The sequence below is a fragment of the Drosophila takahashii genome, chromosome 2L, assembly GCF_030179915.1.
Source record: "Drosophila takahashii strain IR98-3 E-12201 chromosome 2L, DtakHiC1v2, whole genome shotgun sequence".
In the NCBI taxonomy this organism is placed as follows: Eukaryota; Metazoa; Arthropoda; class Insecta; order Diptera; family Drosophilidae; genus Drosophila; species Drosophila takahashii.
The window spans coordinates 21718185-21735720 of record NC_091678.1 but is presented as its reverse complement, the minus strand read 5'-3'; the positions used below and the strand labels follow the sequence as shown (position 1 = coordinate 21735720).

General features: G+C 39.9%; 1 protein-coding gene across 2 annotated transcripts in view; it reads right to left on the bottom strand.

The window, feature by feature from the left end:
- Positions 1-15126, bottom strand: part of LOC108067638 (uncharacterized) — a 136255-nt gene extending 121129 nt beyond the window's left edge. For both annotated transcript variants that reach the window (XM_017156760.2, XM_017156761.2), the window contains exons 1-2: positions 14810-15126; positions 10217-11150 (exon numbers count right to left, since the gene is read on the bottom strand). The gene's annotated coding sequence lies outside the window, so the exon portion shown is untranslated. The remainder of the gene's footprint in view (positions 1-10216; positions 11151-14809) is intronic.
- Between the last annotated feature and the right edge of the window lie 2410 nt (positions 15127-17536).

Genomic DNA, 17536 nt, shown 5'->3' with positions numbered 1-17536 from the left:
CTGCGATTTCCACTCACTGTGGTAGTTACACTGGGAGAAAAAGCGGCACTTGTAAGAAAAATTGTTAGGAAACGTTTATCCTTAAAAAGCGTATCATTAATTTTTTCAAATAAATTATTTACTGTCATGAAAGTTGATATTTTCTTATAGTTATTATATTATATTGTTTAAAGAAATATATTATATATTTTTCCCAGTGTTTTGGGAAGAGATTTTATGACGAGTCGAGCCTGCCACATGAGCCCCCGAGGCTTTTGGCAAGCAGGACAACGACAACGATGTCCCATAAAGTGCGAAAACTTAGGAGCAGTCAAAGCTCAAGACGAAGCTGGCGCAAAGGCTAGAGCTAAAACTGAGTCTGAATCCGAGTCTGGAGCGCTGCTCCTCTAATACTTTGATAATCCTTGGCTCCAGTCAAACTCACAGGGACACAAGCACGATAACTTTTGATACGCCGGAATTCCCCTTCCCCGAAAATCGTCCTGCGATGTAGACAGCCATTCAACTTTGTTACTCGAGCTTTATCGCAGTTTCGCATGTGTTTGTCTCTATATATTTCTGTGTCAATGTGTGTGTATGTATGTGCGGGCAAATTATATAAGCATGATAATATTGTATAACACATCGCATCCCGATCCCCAGCCCCCTCAAACCCCACGAACCCCAAAATTGGCACAATGGCAACTGTGGCTCCCTGCCAATTCACTTTGTCTAGTTTCAATTTCAATTTGATTTCGTGCCACTCGTTGGCATCATTTTGATTTGCTTATTTGTCCGACTCTTGTTTATTTCCCTTTCCCTGCTCTTCAGATTTATCTTTCGGTTTACTCGTTAGAAACTTGTAAAATGGATCACTACGCTGGGAGGACTTTCTTATCAAGCCAATGAGTTGAAATTTTGTACATTGTAGACGTTCTCTTTGGTGCTTTTAAATTTAGAGTTTTCGGTGACTTAAGGGTGGTGCGGGTGTAGTAAAACTTCAAAGATTCGACTTGGGAATATCTCAAGTTCTGAACATACATAAATGTGATAATTTAATTCTTTTGCTTTGGCTGATTACTATAAAATAGTGTTTTTTAGTACTTAACAAAAAGTTGTAAGCCTGTTTGTGGCAAAAAATTATATTGCCCTCCATATTGTCAATTTTTTAAAAGTAATGAGGATAGTAAAAAATTGCTTTAATTGATTTTTAAACTTTAACCATTTTTTTAAACCTTTTTTTAAATTTTTTTTCTGGCATTTTCCAATTTTGGTTTCCTAGGGTATTTATTCCTGTTGCTGCTGTTGCATTTTCAACGAGCAGCGGGGGTGTTGGAAAACAACCGCAACAGCCGCTCCCAACCGCAAACGCTTTTTCATGCCAAGCCAACACTTTCGTCCCAAAAACAGCAGGAGGGAATTAAACCAGATGGAAAGAGAAGGAGCTACATGTACAGAAAGGGATGGGAAGAGATGTCTGCATATGGGCAGAAGCCCAACAGTGCTTTCATAATTACAAATTGATAACAATTTGAACGTTAATCAGTTATGGGAGATCTATGCCCTGCTGCACCGACGAAACTTGAGGGAGGTGCGGAAGGGTTGGGGAAGCACATTGAACGCTTTCCCCGGAAGTGCACAATTTGTGCTTTATTTGTTAGATCAATAGGCCACTGATAGATATGGTTTAAACGCACACAGAGGTGTTTATGCAGATGGCCTGGAATCTGGGAATTAACTGCGGAAATGCGTTCATTTCGAAATTAGTGATTGTAATATTTCAGAAATGTTCTTTAAACAGTTCACTGAAAAAATTGACAGCTACTTTAAAAATGTAATATTTAAGTTCCTGTTCGAATCAAAACGCATTTTGGGATGACATATCTTTATTATATAATTTAAAGATAAAGCATTCAATCACCTGAAAAGCAGTAGTGGAAATTGTGGGATTTAAATCCGAAATTAGAGTTTTTAATAGGATTATGATCTAATAAAAAAATTATAAACTAAAATAATATTTGGAAATGTATAAAGCTTATTAAATTAAAAATGGTGGATAATCGAAATGTACGATTATAATTGATATCCTGTTCTCATTTCCAAGCCTGCTGTTTAAAGTTTCAAAGCCCTTAAAGCGCTTTAATTTACCATATTTTCGACTGGTGGGCAAACACACAGAAATACCAAACCATGCTAGATAGTCTCATTAGACAAGCAGAGGCGATTTGGGCCCATTGGGCTCATAAATTTAATTGATAATATTGTTGACAGGCGTGGAGTGTTTGATGGTTGAGGCTTAGCCGGCGCCAAAAGCCGGGCACAAATATTTGCTTATTTGCGGGGCAAACATCAGGCGATATAGCCTCGTCGTCCGATGTCTGTTTGCCCATTAAACATTTGCGTTTGACTTATAAATATTTTATCGCACTGCAGTTGCAAATTTATGTTTAATGCGCTGCCACATGTATGAATGTCTGAATACCCCTCAAAATCCACTCAAATTATGCACAACGCATGCAGAGCTCGGCTCTAGAAGAGCCCAAGTGGGCGGTGTTGAGGGGGCGTGTCGACCAAAGAAGCAGAAGAAGATGAAGCAGCAATGATGCTGTATAACTTTACATAGACAATTATTTACAAGTGCGCAGTTAGCAAGCCAAAACCGAAATGGTGGTGAAAAGGACAGGTGGTTGCGGTCGAAACTTTTGACACTCAGGAAAACCATTAAAAAAAAATTATTTTTCGAGGAGTACTGATACAAAAATCAGTCTTAAAATTCTCTTTAAATTACTAATATTATTTGAACCAAAATGTTATTAAAATAATAAAACCAAATAAATAATATTAAATAAGTGTTTCCTCATTTATAAAATGCGTTTTCAATAAATAATATTTATAAAAAAAACAACAATACATTTTTTATGAAATAATGACAACAATAGGTAGAATAAATACCCCCATAAATCTCTTATAATTTGACCCCTCACATCCCCATAAAACACCAATTTCCAGCCACATTAAGAGTACCCCAAAGGAGCGTATAGAAACATTTTCGCTATCCATCTCCCTTGGCATCCATCTGCATGTACGAGTGCCAAAGTCTCGGGCTTAAGTGACACTAACCACTTGGGGAGGAGTTGGGTGGAAGAGCGGGGAGTTGGGAGTTGCGGCCCGGGAAACCCACTCCAAAATAACCCCAAAAGCACTCCGCACTCTCCTCAAGTTGGTGTTATGTTTTGGCTGCTGGTGCTGCTTCTGCTCCTGCTTTTGGAGAGCAACTCAATCTAAATGCGGTACAATGACATCTAAAGTGTTTGGGCTAGCTTTTTTCCATGATGCCAACTTGTCAAGCCAGAACCCCCAAACTACCCCCAGAGCCCCTACTCTTCCGGCATATATCTCTGAAGCTCAGTGACATTAGTTTTGCTTTCTTAGGGCCGGTTTCTCGAGTCCCTGTCAAAGTCCCTGATAGCTATCTGTTCGAAAAACTTAAATACCAGATAAACTGTTCGTAAAAGCAAATCGGCTTTCTCGACTGCTTTAATTTATCTGAACGAGAAACAATTACAGAGTGCTGTTAACGCACAGAATTGTGCTGTGAAGGGTAAAAAATGGCGTGCTTCGATTATTTCATCAGCTGTTTGGGTATAATTTAAAGGAAAAGTCAGCTGTGATTTCGTTTCATCTTCATAGTTGGCTTTGGGAAATCAGCTGTCATTCTATCGAGTCGAAAACGCTTAACAGGGACTCCGAGTCCCTGTCAAAGTTAGCTCTCACATTTATGCTTGAGAAAGCCAAAATGCCTTAGTAGGGACTTTATCTGTTCGAGAAATGTTAGCCGGCACTCGAGAAACCGGCCCTTAGAAATGTGTCACGTAATTTCCAAGTGGAGCTGCTCAGAGGATTGTATATGGCTGGCATTTAACTTAAATGTATGTAGAACATTTTGGCATTACGCATGGCACACTCAAGCATGCTCCGTCTCTCTCCGGCGACTCTTTCGCACTCTGTCCCCCATACATCACATTGGAGAATGTGTGTCAGTTGGCGTTTAAAGATCGTTAACAGTCTGCAAGGTGCTGACTGAGTTCGGGGGAGAGCACCCTGATAAGTCGTAACAAATGCTGACTTGTTCAGAAAATCGTGGCCCTGAAACCCGTTGGCTTTTCAGATCGATTTAATCGAACAGAGAAAAAAGTTTACGAGTTTCATTTAATCCCCGCGTTTTTTTTCATTTGTTCAAAATGTTGTACTTGTACCTTTTTTTTTGAATTAATAAGTTACTTTAACTGTTCATTAACTAATTAGTTATTTTACCTGTCAAGCATATTCTATTAGAACTGGAAATGGGAAAATTAGCTGGCAGAAAGGATTTAGTTCACCTTTATTTTTAGTACATTTACATTGCAAAGTTTACAATAAAAATAACATTGCATACAAACAAAGTTTTAAAAATTGTAATGCATTTTCAGTGTAGTAATCATAAAATTATTTTCGCTGCCATATTCTGCAGCAATTTTAATGATTTTCCGTGCCTGTAATAACTCAGCAAAAATGGCCATGTAACCGGTTAAATATATCTGCGTAAATACAACCTTCAATCGAAGAGCTCTGATTAAACCAATCGACCGCAGTGGTTAAGAGGGGCTCGGGATGAGATAAAAAGTTAAGGCAACTCCCCCATGTTGCCAACAAATCAGCACTTAACGTTAATTACGATTTTTTACGCTGATATGGCATTTAAAATGATTTGCTCCTTGTATTAACGGCATGGAGGAGTGAGTATGTGAGAGAAATAAGGAAAAATAAAACCAGGGAGAGATTAATGAAATGCACGTCCGTTGTTGGGGTACAAAACTTTTGTTGGCAATTGACTGCAGACAAGAGGGAAATACAAATACACACACATGGGAAAAGCGTATGCAGTTGACATTAACTGTACTGCGCAGCTCGAAGTTCCCCTGGTTATAAAAAATGTTGCTCCAATTTGCTGGTACTCCTGCTCCTGTTGCGGGTTGGATGTTTCATATGCAAATTAGTGCTAGAGAGGGAAAGAACGGAAACAAAAAGGACCCCGAAAGTGAAGTCCTGGCTGCTGTTGTTGACTTAATTGTGCGCGCATTAAATTGCTTAACCAAAGAGCCCTTGAAGTGGGCTAACCCTTAAGGTAAACCCCATTCTTCCCGCTCCCTTTGACTCCAATAATTTTATGTGGGACAAATAACTACAAATAAATATTACTATTTAAAAAAAAATATTTTATACTTTATTATTTTTATAACAACAAAATGAATCTTCATTGCTCAATTTCAAGTTTAACTATATAAAAAAGAAAATAATGTTTGTTATTTATTTAAATAAGATTTAAGTATCTGTGTATTTTCTAGGAACTTTTTGATGTGATTTGTCGAACTTCTTCCGCTTTCGAACAAACGACAACAATCCACACATGTAAATATATACATATTAAAGTTACATTTAAAAACAACAACTTGTGCACATACTCGTATATACCCACCCTTCTACAAACATAATCCCCTGCCCCATTTCCATTGTTGTTTCCACGCAGTTTGCCATTGTTATTTGTTACACTTCCAGTTTACATCAAAACTGCTGTCTAGGCCTGCCATTTTCTCACTTTCTCCTTCCACTTTCAGTGTGTCTCTGGATGTCCCGGCCACGCCCCCTTGAGCCGGGGGCCGCCCACTCATCATTACATTTCATTAAGCCGAGGCCAAAAAAGGGGGCCGCCGCCACAGTCAAGATTCGCTTTCGGGCCTAAGTTTCTGTTTCTGCCGCTGTTGCTTTTGTGTTTATTAAACGCTTTTCGGGGCGCGTGTTCATTCAATTTGTTTCTGCTTCAGCCAGAGTTTTGTGCTCCTTGTTCCTGTTCCTGGACCGAAATGTTATGTCTACATGCCTGCGTCTAAATAAACAGCACCAACAAAGCTGCTGTGCGTGTGTATGTGCGCAGGCAAAATCGTTTTAATTGTTGTGTTTAAATAACAGACGAGCCTGGAGTTCGAAAGAGAAATCGGGGAGAGCAGCACACAGAGCGTGTGTCGCGTGGGCGTATACTTAATATGACGCATACGCCGCTTGTTCGGTGTGTTTGATGTCGTGCGACCGCGTCACATGAAAGCAAACGAATGAAATATAGTTGGTTGCTCAGCGAAATGTTTGAGCTGCTTCGCCAAGAAGCAAGAATTAATTCTGTGACACGAAGGAATCAATTGGATATATCATCTATTTTCAGGTCATGACTAGATTTCGGTATAATATCAGAGAAATGTCAGGATTTCGTGTTACTTAAGATAAATTAGGAGTATAAACAAAATATATAGAGTACGCATTCCCCGATTTGTAGTACTTAAAATTGTTTTCTTTACTTATGTTTTAAACTGGCTTTAATTTTTTTTTTTAACGCTTCTTCTAAGCTTTGACCTTCTGCAGCTAGGCCAAGTGCAAAAGTTTTCTGTGTTTTTATTAATTCCACGAGCATAGGAAAATTTATTGAAAATGCCTGTTGGCAGGACACGTAGCAAAGAAAACTTTTGCCAGCAAACGCATTGCGCTGTGTTTTTTTTTTATATTTTATTTTGTACGTGATCTCAGTGGAAAAAACAGCGTAATTAAAAACGAGAAGTCGTTGGGCTCTTGATATGTGTTCTGTAATGGGGGAGGCAGTTTTGCTGCGGATAAATTTAGTCAGCGTTTGCCATCTGATATGATAAATCTACTTAATCCAATAAACAAACAGCGGGGGGCGGACCAAAATTGAAGCGTTGCGTTGCGATGCGAGAATGCGAATCGTGCGTGCGCAGCAAGCGAGGGAAAGTGCCAAGTTTTAATTGTGAAAGTTTAGCTGGGGAAAACCTAGGATTGCGGGCGGAAAGCAGAGTGGGGTGGGACAGGCTGCCACATAGACACACACTCCCAGCAGGTGTGGCAAATTGCTGCCCGCACAGGGACATCGAAGCCCGCATGCGACAAGCCATGAATTCAAGTTGTTCTCTACCCAAAGCCGGGAATCTACAGAGAGAAAAATTCGAAGTATGTTCTTCAGGTAAATATGTTAAATAATGTTTTCCTCCTTTAATAAATTTAAATAAAATAATTATGTCTTGATAACAAATTTTCAGGAAGGTGGAAAATAATGTACAGAAAATATGAAATATTTTTCTCTGTGGAAGGACGTTAGTCCTGCCATTCTGCCAGTGCTGTCATTTTGCGTTACTTGTCATCAGCTTCATGCGTTTTGACATTTTTATTAGTTGAATACTCCTTAGCAGCACGCTCCATTGCCTGGGGTCTCTGTCCGGAGTTTTGTGTCCCCTGTCCTGGGCCTCGTCCTCGTCTTCGTCCTTGTCCCCGCCCTGTAACGTCTAATAAGTGCTTACAGCGTCATAAGGCGACGGCAGTGCTTTAAAGGATCCCTTTTGGGCTGGAGGGAGCGATTTCATCTCGAGTGCTTCACAGCGTGTTGTTTTACAAAAAATGCACCCGGGGCCATATCGATTCCCAGTCGATAAATATTGAACAAAATGTAAGCGATTATAAGCCGTAGATCTGTTCGAATGAACTTTTTTCAGGGTAACAAAATAAAATTTTTGTTGAGTATCAGTTCTTCTGACAAAACCGTTGTCAATTTAAAGTTCTTATTTGTCTCATTAAAAATAAATAATAATAAGCCTCCTTAATTAAATAAATAGTGTCTTTTATATTTGATGCTAGACATTTTCCAATATTATATTAATCAGCTTTATGGTCGATAAATAGTCTGCTTCCTTGAAACGGTTTACTCTCCTCCTTTTCAGGAAACTGAAATCTGAATTGAATTTAATCATTTAATTTACTCTTGCACTTTTGCCACATTAAATGCTAAACAAATGCTTGATATGTTTGCTCAAAATTTCATGTCAAACAAATAGCCAATGCTCAGCACTGCCAATCGTGGCTTTAATTTATGCAATTAAACAGTTTAATTAGTCACGCAAAGGCCAATATAACAACAAACAGTGAAAACAACAGATGTTAAATAAATATTCGCTTTAAGTGCAGCTGAGATCCGAGTAAAAAAAGCAGTTTAACAATTTACTGGGCTGTGTTTGTTTGGCGTAAACCAAAAAACCAATTTAAGCGAATGAAATTGGAAAAACAGCAAGAATTCCGGGAATTGCACGAAGCTCAACCCACAATTAAGGATTTAAAATTAACTTTAATTTTAACAATGCAGGCAGTCGTCGGTGGGTACACAAAATAGTTCAGGTAAATCACAAACTTTTGATCTCAAAAGCAAGTTCCGACATTTTCCTTTCAGCGCGGACATTCACAACAATTTTCCCAACTTCAAAGGAGGGACATTAAAAATGTCCTCAGCAGGAGGCGAGTTCGCCTCGCCAATGCTAATAGAGTGTCCGAGGACCCGAGGACCGGGGAAAAATTGCCAGCGATATTTATGACGGAGAAAATACCCAAAGTCATACAACGACCTCAATGTCCATTTGCTAAAGTTGCCATAAAAGAAAGGCCCTTGCCATGCCATTCCCGTTCCCCTTCCCTTTTCCTTATCCCGGGACAGAAAGTTTTAAGCATCTGGCGTAGGTCCAAATGAAGGCAAAAGGCAGCGAGAGCGAAACTTTTAAATGAAATTTTTGTGTTAAAGTTTTGTCAGGTGAGGCCACAGGTAAGCAGCCACGCAATGCGACAACAGCAAGCTGGCTTAGGGTCAGCCGAGCGGCCAAGGAGCCCGAGCCCAGTAAGCACCTGGAAACCACCCACTTCATGAGCTACCGCACCACCGCAGCGGTCCACCGCAGTCGCACACCATCGCCACTCCGAGCGGAGGACACAAAGTTGCAGCTGTATTGTCACGTAAAACGGTGACAGATTCCAAAGACTACGATGGCAGCCAGGCAAATAACATTAAAACAACAAACAACAATGGGCCATTCCGGCAGCGGGAGGCAGTCGGTCTCATCATCATTACACTTGGGGAAAAATGTCATTTAAGAAAGCCATAAGAAAGGGGTAACATTTCAAAACAAACTATGTTTATCACATACATATAACACTTTTAAAGATTTTTCAAGTTAGTAAGTGATAGAGAATCTTTGAATAAATTGCTTATTTTTGAAAATTCTGTAGAGGGACAACCAAACTTGCCCTAAGCTTTTGGGTATGCAGTCACAATCTCGAAACAAAAGCAATTTTCGCAAGTGTCCTTTGTGTCAGGTGGATGTGGAAATGGCAGGATCGCCCTTATCCCTGGACGTGAATGAAAGTTTCGTTCTGTGACTCCTCCGACTTAATGGCAGTGGCCATACGCATACCCACTGGCAAATTCCACCCACTGTGACTTTGTTCCTCTGTCGGCGAAATGAAATTAGCAACACATGCCGACCCAGGACACCCAGGACACCGACCGAAAAAAGAAAAGGCTCCATTCAGTAACAGGAGAGAACAGCGCGCGTTCGTTTGCATTTAAAGTAATTACAAGAATTTTCCATTGCACACATTTCTGTGCGTGTGTGTGAAAGATATTTGCGCTCTTTATGCTCGCTAATGCTCGGTTGGAATTATGACAGCCTCGGCAGCTAAAGCGGCCAAAAGAGCTAATGCGTTTTTAAATATGCTGCAGCGGAAACTCGGTTGGCATTAATTAACAGTGGAGTGCAGGCCACGGAGTTGTTGTGGCGTAGGATTTTGCGGATAGCGAAAAGGGCTTCCTAAATGACTTGCAGACATTGCGGAGGATTGTGCGAAAAAAAAGGCTTGGGAAAAATACGAGTCTGGGAAATTGCTCAATATTTTATGGGGCATTAAAAGGATGCGAATGCCTCTTTAATTCAGCATGAAAAGCCAATAGCACACAAAATTTGCGCAAGTATATTTTGAACACAACTATTTATTGAAAAATAGAAAGGCGTTTTCTTTTTTATTTTTTTAGTTTTTATAGAAAATTCATAAATACACAAAAATAAATAATATTTTCCACAATATAAGTTTTAAATTGCCTTTCATCAAATTGAAAAATTTGATTGAAAAAGTAAATATTTGCACGTTTATTAAAATCAAAAATTCTGTTTTAAAGTGATGACGCAAATAGAAGACAATTTATATTTATCACAGAAATATTACCGATATATCTGGGAAAGTAAGTACTAGGCAGTCTGCAAAAGCCACCAGCCACCCAGTAAGTGTAAAAGACTGTGTGTGAATAGATAAGATGGAATCTTACCTGTTGCTATTTTTCGCAGCTTTCTCAAGGCTGGCCACACGGCGTATGGTTGATATTTGGCTTTCAGTGTACACACACTCACTGGCACTAGCACATACAATTTATTAAGCCGAACACACACACTCGCGACACTTAATTCCTTCTTTAATTTCAATTTCTGGCACGCTTATATGTTTGCTTAGCTATTCCCGGGCACAGAATCCTGGGACGGAGGCCCGAAAAAAATCCTTGGCGGTAATCATGCAATAAGCCGCACTTGTAGCGCACACACACACAAACTGTGGGGTCAGGCTTCTTCTGAGGGAGTCCTTGGAGGTCCTGTCTCGCCTTTGTTGGCCGAAAGGAAACAGCTTGAAATGCTATTAAAATATAATCTTCTGATAATCTGCACTTAATTTCGTGCTCTAGCCCAAAGCAGAAGAAAGACGTTTATATGTCCTGGCCGTCAGCTGGTTCGACCTTGTTGTTCGCCTCTTTTCCTTTTTTCTGGTTTAGTTTTTTTTCCCCAGCGAAATCTTTTAATTTTTTCCACTAAAAATTGTTCTTTCACTTCGTTACTCTGTTGTATTTGTGTTTTTATTTTTAGTGTAGCTATGTATTTTTTCGTCCTCTTTGTTCACGTGGGATTCTGGATTCTTTTTTTCAAGCTTTGTGTAAGTTTTACGCTCCGCTGATTTTTAATGTTTCGCCGTAACCGTGCAACAAACTCGTTCATGTGCGTGCGTGTTGATTTCCTTTGCTGCTACCTTTTGATAGACCCGCACTCTATTTTCCTTCCGCACTCGTCTATTGCCTTCTTTCGAATTTATCAAATTTTCCTCTTTTCTCCCTTGAATTCTTTTCCTGGTGCCTGCCTTTTCTCCTTTTTTTAATCAAATTTCCACTTGATTGGAGTGACGACAATTTAGTTGATTTCCGGTTGATGTTGATGCTTCTGTTGTGGTGTGGAAAAGGCAGGAAGAGAAGAGAAAAGAGAAAGAAGAATTGAATTAGTAAAATATATTTGGTATGTGAGTTTAAAAAAAGTGTTAGTAAAAAGATTCTTAAGTCGGCATAAACAGAAAATATTTGTTATGTAATATTTCTCTTATTTTCTAGAACTTGAGAATATATTATCCATACAATACTTCTAAAATAGTTTGTTGTTCGCCAAACTACAAATCTTCAAAGATTTTTATGAGCACTTTGTAGATTGTGACTAAGAGCATTTTTTATAGTCCAGATCTCTTTTTACTTGATGGCCATTCCATTTCCTTTTTAATTTAATTCCAGGCGCTTTGCGCCTCGCATATTACTTAATTTCCACGCTTCCGCCTTTCAGTTTGAGCTTCTCCCACTCTGCCCGCCATTTCCCTCATGCTTTTCCGCCTTTTCCACTGATCCTCTTAACAGGACATTGCCTGGTGTGTATGGAAACATTCTGACAAAACCAAAATGCAGCACCCACACACCCGCAAAAAATGGGAAAATGTTTTCCATTTTCACTGATTTTATTCCAAGTATTTTCTTCCTGCTGTCGCCTGCATGAAATTATAATTGTGTTCTCATCTCTTACCGCAGACAGTAAAACATTTAATTTCCTCCTCGCGGATGCCGACGTTAGAAAGAGACGGGGCTCCGGGTGAAAGAGGGAGACGGCAGGAGAGGCCTGCTATAATTCCTTCCGGTTATTTTTGCCGCCAAATGGCGCTTCGTGTTTCTAATTCCTCGCAAAACCTATTTACTCTCCCCCTAAAATGGCCTCACACTCCCACGTTGATTTACAAAATAAAAAAAGAAACCATAAAGAAAATTACAGAAAAATTAAATCACTTCGCCCCTTCACATTCCTCACTCTCCACGAATTCTCTTATTTTTTTCGTGTGCTCTTGGCATTTATGCTTCATTTATTTTTGATGGTTTTTTGCCAACGCAAATGTAAATGGTTTATTTGGAAATTGCGCGACGCAAATATATTATATGCACTTGTGTTCCTTTATGGCCTGGAATAACGTAAAATGTAATGGGGATTAAACAGTGAACGTTGTGCTTAAATTCAATATTTGCTTGGAAATTTTCGAGCCAAACAAAGTAATACTGCGCACAAATAAATCAATTTGTGGGCTTTGTTTCAATGAATTTATTGATGAACAATATTTCAGAATCAAAGTCAAACTGCTGGCAATTAGTTGCAGTTAAGTCTCAATCAAATAATAATTTCCCAGTCAAACGGCTTGTGGAAAATCAAACACATACAATTATATATTTAAAGAGCTTACGATTGCTTTATTTATGAGAACTGCTCACTTGCAGAGCTGCACTTTGACTATATATTTTCGCACACACAATCTGCTTACTCATAATCTGGATATACTTGAATCGGCTATTGAGCCTTTTGCTCTGACGGATCTGCTAATGAGGCTCCATATTTCATTAGCCTTTCAGAGCCGGTGACACATTTTCGAGTGCGCTAATTAATTAAATTATATTAAATACCTGAGGGCCGAGTGGGCGTCCATAAAAATACTGATAATAAAAATTAAAATTCATCAACTGTCGTTTTATGATTTCGCGCTTTTAAAGCCGACGCAGCGGAGAGCTGCACAAACACAAAATGTTCATAGTCTGCGGTCTCATTTTCGAACGCATTTTAATGAGGTTTCAACTGGAGAGGGGCTGCTGCTGCTGCACAGACTGTATTAATTAAAAAAGGGTTTCCATGAACTCTGCGCCCGAGCTAAAATGTCAACCAGGCGTTGACCCAGAAAGGCGAAAAAACTGAAACTCTGGCTGGCGTTTAAGGATCGCTTTAAGGTCCTTTTTTTCCTTTGCAGAAAGTGTTACACGTGTCCTTTCCCTGTGTGTGTGCGTGTGTTTGTATGTATATATATGAGCTGATGGCTCCAGGCCTCGAGGAACACAATTTCAATTTGAGCAGTGTGGGCAAAAACGCCCAACGGCCTTTTGCTTTCACTGCCTTGTAAACCACACATAAAAAAACACAAATCAATTTCAGATCCCCTTTGAAAGCTCAATTTCAGAGGTTTCATTTTAAAGTTTCGGAAATATATTTTTAAAATGTAAGTAGATAAAGTTAGCAAAAGCTATTATGAATGCTTCTTATTTCGTGTTGATACTACAAAAATCTAGATATTCAAACTTTTTTGATGCCTCAAAAATGTCATTATATAATTTTAAAATGTCTTTTAAACTTAAAAAAAATAGGTTTCTCTCTCAAGTATTTCAATCTCTCAAAAGTCCACGGTTTTCTCACAGTGCAGTTGCTTTAATTTCCGCTTGAATGCAAAGCAAAGGTTTTTTGGCAGCAACAAAAAAGGTTCGCCCTTCGCATGTTGACTTGTCTTGTGAGTCAGAGCCAGACTTTGGAGGCCATAACAATAACAGAAAACAAAGGGCAGACCGAACCGCCCCAGAAACCCGAGGCGCAATCTTTTGTGGCGTCTTTGCAGGCCAGAGGACCAGAAGAAACCTTTTCAACTTGATTAATTTCCCACAATTTAAGTTGATGAGAGAGACGATGCCCGAGAATTTTCAGAGGCCAGTTCAAATATCCTGCAGGGCGTCTACTGTCTGCTGGCCACTTTGTGATTTCGGGCTTGATGGCTTTGCGAATGTGTTGCGATTAGGTAAACGAACCTGCTGCTTGATTTATCCCTGGAGATTGGGCAAAAAATTAAGTTTCCTTTCTCCGAAAAAGTAAGAAATCCCGATGCACATCAGTTACAGCGCTTAGAAATCGATGCAAATTTTTCAATAAATAGTTTTTCAGGCAAAATCCATCTCGCCGCTCAAACAACATTGCTCAAACGTCAGACTGTCCGGCCATATTCCATAACTAATTCCTATGACTTCCTCAACTTTTGCTGCTCACATTCCCGTTTACAAAATATTTGGAACAAAAAAGTTTCGTCTTCTTCACAAGTTTTCCTGCTGCTGTTGCTGCCTTTCCTCAATGATTTATTGGGCGAAATGGTTTTTGTTTGCCAGTCTGTTTGTTTGTTAGCTGTTTGTGTGCTGTTGTTTTGGGTCTTGCACTGGGCCAAAGGTAAAAGAACTTTGGAGAGTTTGAAATGTTGCCAATATGTTTTTATGGCCTTCGCTCGGCATTTAGAGCAAAAACTATGCCAACTATTCGGTTACTTGAAAATCGAACACAATTTGGTACCGGAGAGAGATACTTCAAAATTTATCAGCAAAATCCTGCAGCAAAGACCGAAAAGTTTTACGGCAAGAATTTGCAACTGTGAGTTGTTGGGAATATTACTTTTTCTTTGCTAAATTTGAATTTTGTTTTGTTTGTTAAAGGTTTTCTTGTAGAACAAAATGTCTGGCTTTCAAATATTAGAATTTTTCCGTAAATATTCTGATAGGTTGTTGTGATTCGGTATTAACAATTTTTAAGTCATCATCCTTTTCTTTTTATTTACTTAGTAATTATATCTTGCTTTTAGGATTAAATTGTAGGATTTAGGATTTGGTAACTTTTAATTTTTTTTTTATTTTAGGGTATGTTTGATTTTGATTTTAGGGGGTATATTGTGTGGAAGGATTGATGGCTATTTTTTAGGGGAATCACAATTTAGCTGAGCTTACATTTTTGGCTTGGTTTTTCTTGTTTAATATTTAAGAAGTTTTTAGGATTTTTCCTTCCAGTTTGTGCACTTTCTGTTCGCTCTTGGCCTTGTTTATTCAATCCGCAACCCGTTACTCGCCACGCGTAACCGACTTTTCGTTGTTTACCCAACAACTTTAAGGTCCACCGGTTCGTTTCGGGCCTCCTTTAGTGCCACCGAAAATCGCTCATACGCACTGTTCACCCACTGACACACACAGACAACCGACCGCACGCGTTGCTCGTCTCTGGGATTTTTCGGGGAGCGTAGCAGCATCGGGCCGCCTCAGTGAACGGATGCTGGAGCTTGACTAAAACGCTGTGGTTAACTAGCCAGCCTTTCAACGGTGGCCGGACCTACTACAACATCAGGCCAGAACCGACGAGGCCAGGACGAAAAAAGCGAGGAGCGAACGAAGCTGCCCGGAGTGGCGGCAGAGATCCGAGGATGTTGGCAGCGACTTCTACCTATTACAGCATCCCTGCGAGAGCTTTCGCTAGGCAAGCTTTTGATTTAAGAGCATCTGGTTCTAGGAAGAGAAATTGCCTGAGCTTGCAGTCCACATCCAGAGAGCTGAAAAGGACACTTGCTGGGAGAGAGCTTTTTGAAGCTTTCAAATAGACTTTGTTTATTTTTTTTAGTAGTTTGATTTAAATACTTAAAACGTTACAAGATATTTTTAAGAATTCCGTTTTTTGTATAGTTTTGAATACTTTGTGCAACTTAATTGGAACATCTTTTGGCTACGTAATGATATTTATAACCAATAGTTTAATATTTATGCTGTCTTAAACAAAACAATTTATGAACAGAAAACTGAAATACATTTCAGACGAACCACAATAAAGCCCACTAATTTCGTACGTCACAATAAACCTAATCACAGCTTCCTTGAAAGGCAATCAATGAGCTCGAAACCCGAACCTCGAACTACGGTTTGCTGGTCGAATGAAAAGCTGGCCTAAACGCTCAACGGTGGCCAATCTACAAATTTGTCCACATGGTTGACTGGCAGACAGCGCTAATTAAACCACACGGATGGCAGCCATGGCGGCGAGCAATGGCCAAAAACCAGGACATTAAAACTGATATAAGGCCCTGGAAAATCAGTGGAGCAGGCCAGAACCCACACTAACGCACACACAAACACCCAGGCGTTGTTTCAACTTGCAAGCCATTAACTGCTTTGTTTGCCCGAGGAAATCGGGCTGGGGAAAGTGGCAGGAAAAATTGGGAGGTGGCACCTTGATTGTATAATGGAGGGACGCTGCCTAAATGCAGCCCCCGTGTCCTGTAAGTGACACGTAGAGACAATCGAATTGTGATTTGTCAGCGGGGCGGAAAAGGGGAGAATCTGGGACGCTCCGTGTCCATGGAGCACTCTGTCAAAGTGGCAGGGCCATCCAGTAGCCGGCAGTCAAGCCGTCTGCTGCTCCACTTCCTTCGACTGCTTTTGGCCATTAAGTGGCGCACATGTTTGGCTCACACCACTGCCCTTCAGTTCTCTCCACTCCACTCCACTCCAGTCGATTCGGAGCTGGCCAAAAAGGTGGTAGCCAACGCACAGGTGTCTCCAGACTACACGGCAAGAAATCTTGCGTATGAATTCCTGGAAATTGTTTATACCCCTTGCAGCCACAATTTCTGGGTATATTCGTTTCGTACAAGCGATCACAAAAGTTGAGTTGTTTCATACTTGAAATATAATTTATGCACTTAATTATCGCTATCACTATGAACTTTAAACAAAATGTGTGGGCAAATATATAAACTATAGTATCGAAATGTAGAGAAAAAATTTAAAATCGGAAAATCCATTCAAATTTATGAGCAAAATTTAAAACAGCCGCTAGATGGCGCCAGTAGCTATGACGACTGCGTATCTTCATCTCCCTTGCTCTCAATTTAGCTAAGTAATGGGTGTCTGATAGTCGAGGTACGCGGCTATAGCTTTCTCTCTTGTTTTCTTTAATCTTCTCATCATTTTATGAAGCAAATCTACTGAAAGCCTTGATGAATTAAAAGCGGAGGGCAATAAAACAAGACTGAAGGCGACAGGCTTGTCAAAATAATTATCCAGGCAGTCATATGGAAACCTTGTTCATCCTTAAGGACCACGAAACAGTTTTGCTTCTCGGAGAAGTTTTGTTAGTCACCAAAAGGACACTTACTCTTTCTCCCACTTGCTGTTTGCTTGGGCCAACTTCTTACGGTAGTTGGCCTGTTAATTTTGTATGGTGCCGCCATAAAAGAAAATCTTGGAGATTTGTAAAAAAAAGATACCACGAAAAATAAGAGCGAGCAACAACTGTGACAATCTACATAAAAGAGCGACTCGGAGACTTCCTCAACATTTTCCCGCCCCAGCATCGTCGTCATTGCTTTATTTCTCGCCCTCTGCTCTTGGGTTGAAGAAACTTTTTGTGTGTGCGCCAAATGGAATAAAAGCTGAAAGTAAGGACGAACAAATCTCCACACAGCTGTCCTGGCAACTGACGCACATTTCTCTCTGTCATATATCATAGATTTGTGCGGGGGTTTTCCGAGCAACAGCCCCAGCCCCTCAGTGGTCAGTGCTGTGTCTCCTTTTTCCCAGTTTTTTCTTCATGGGGGAGTTTTTCTTACTGTTGTCTTTTATCCGAGTAATAAACTTAAATTGTTATTTTACCTTGAAAGCGCCACAAAAAGATTTACGGTCGTCTTGGCA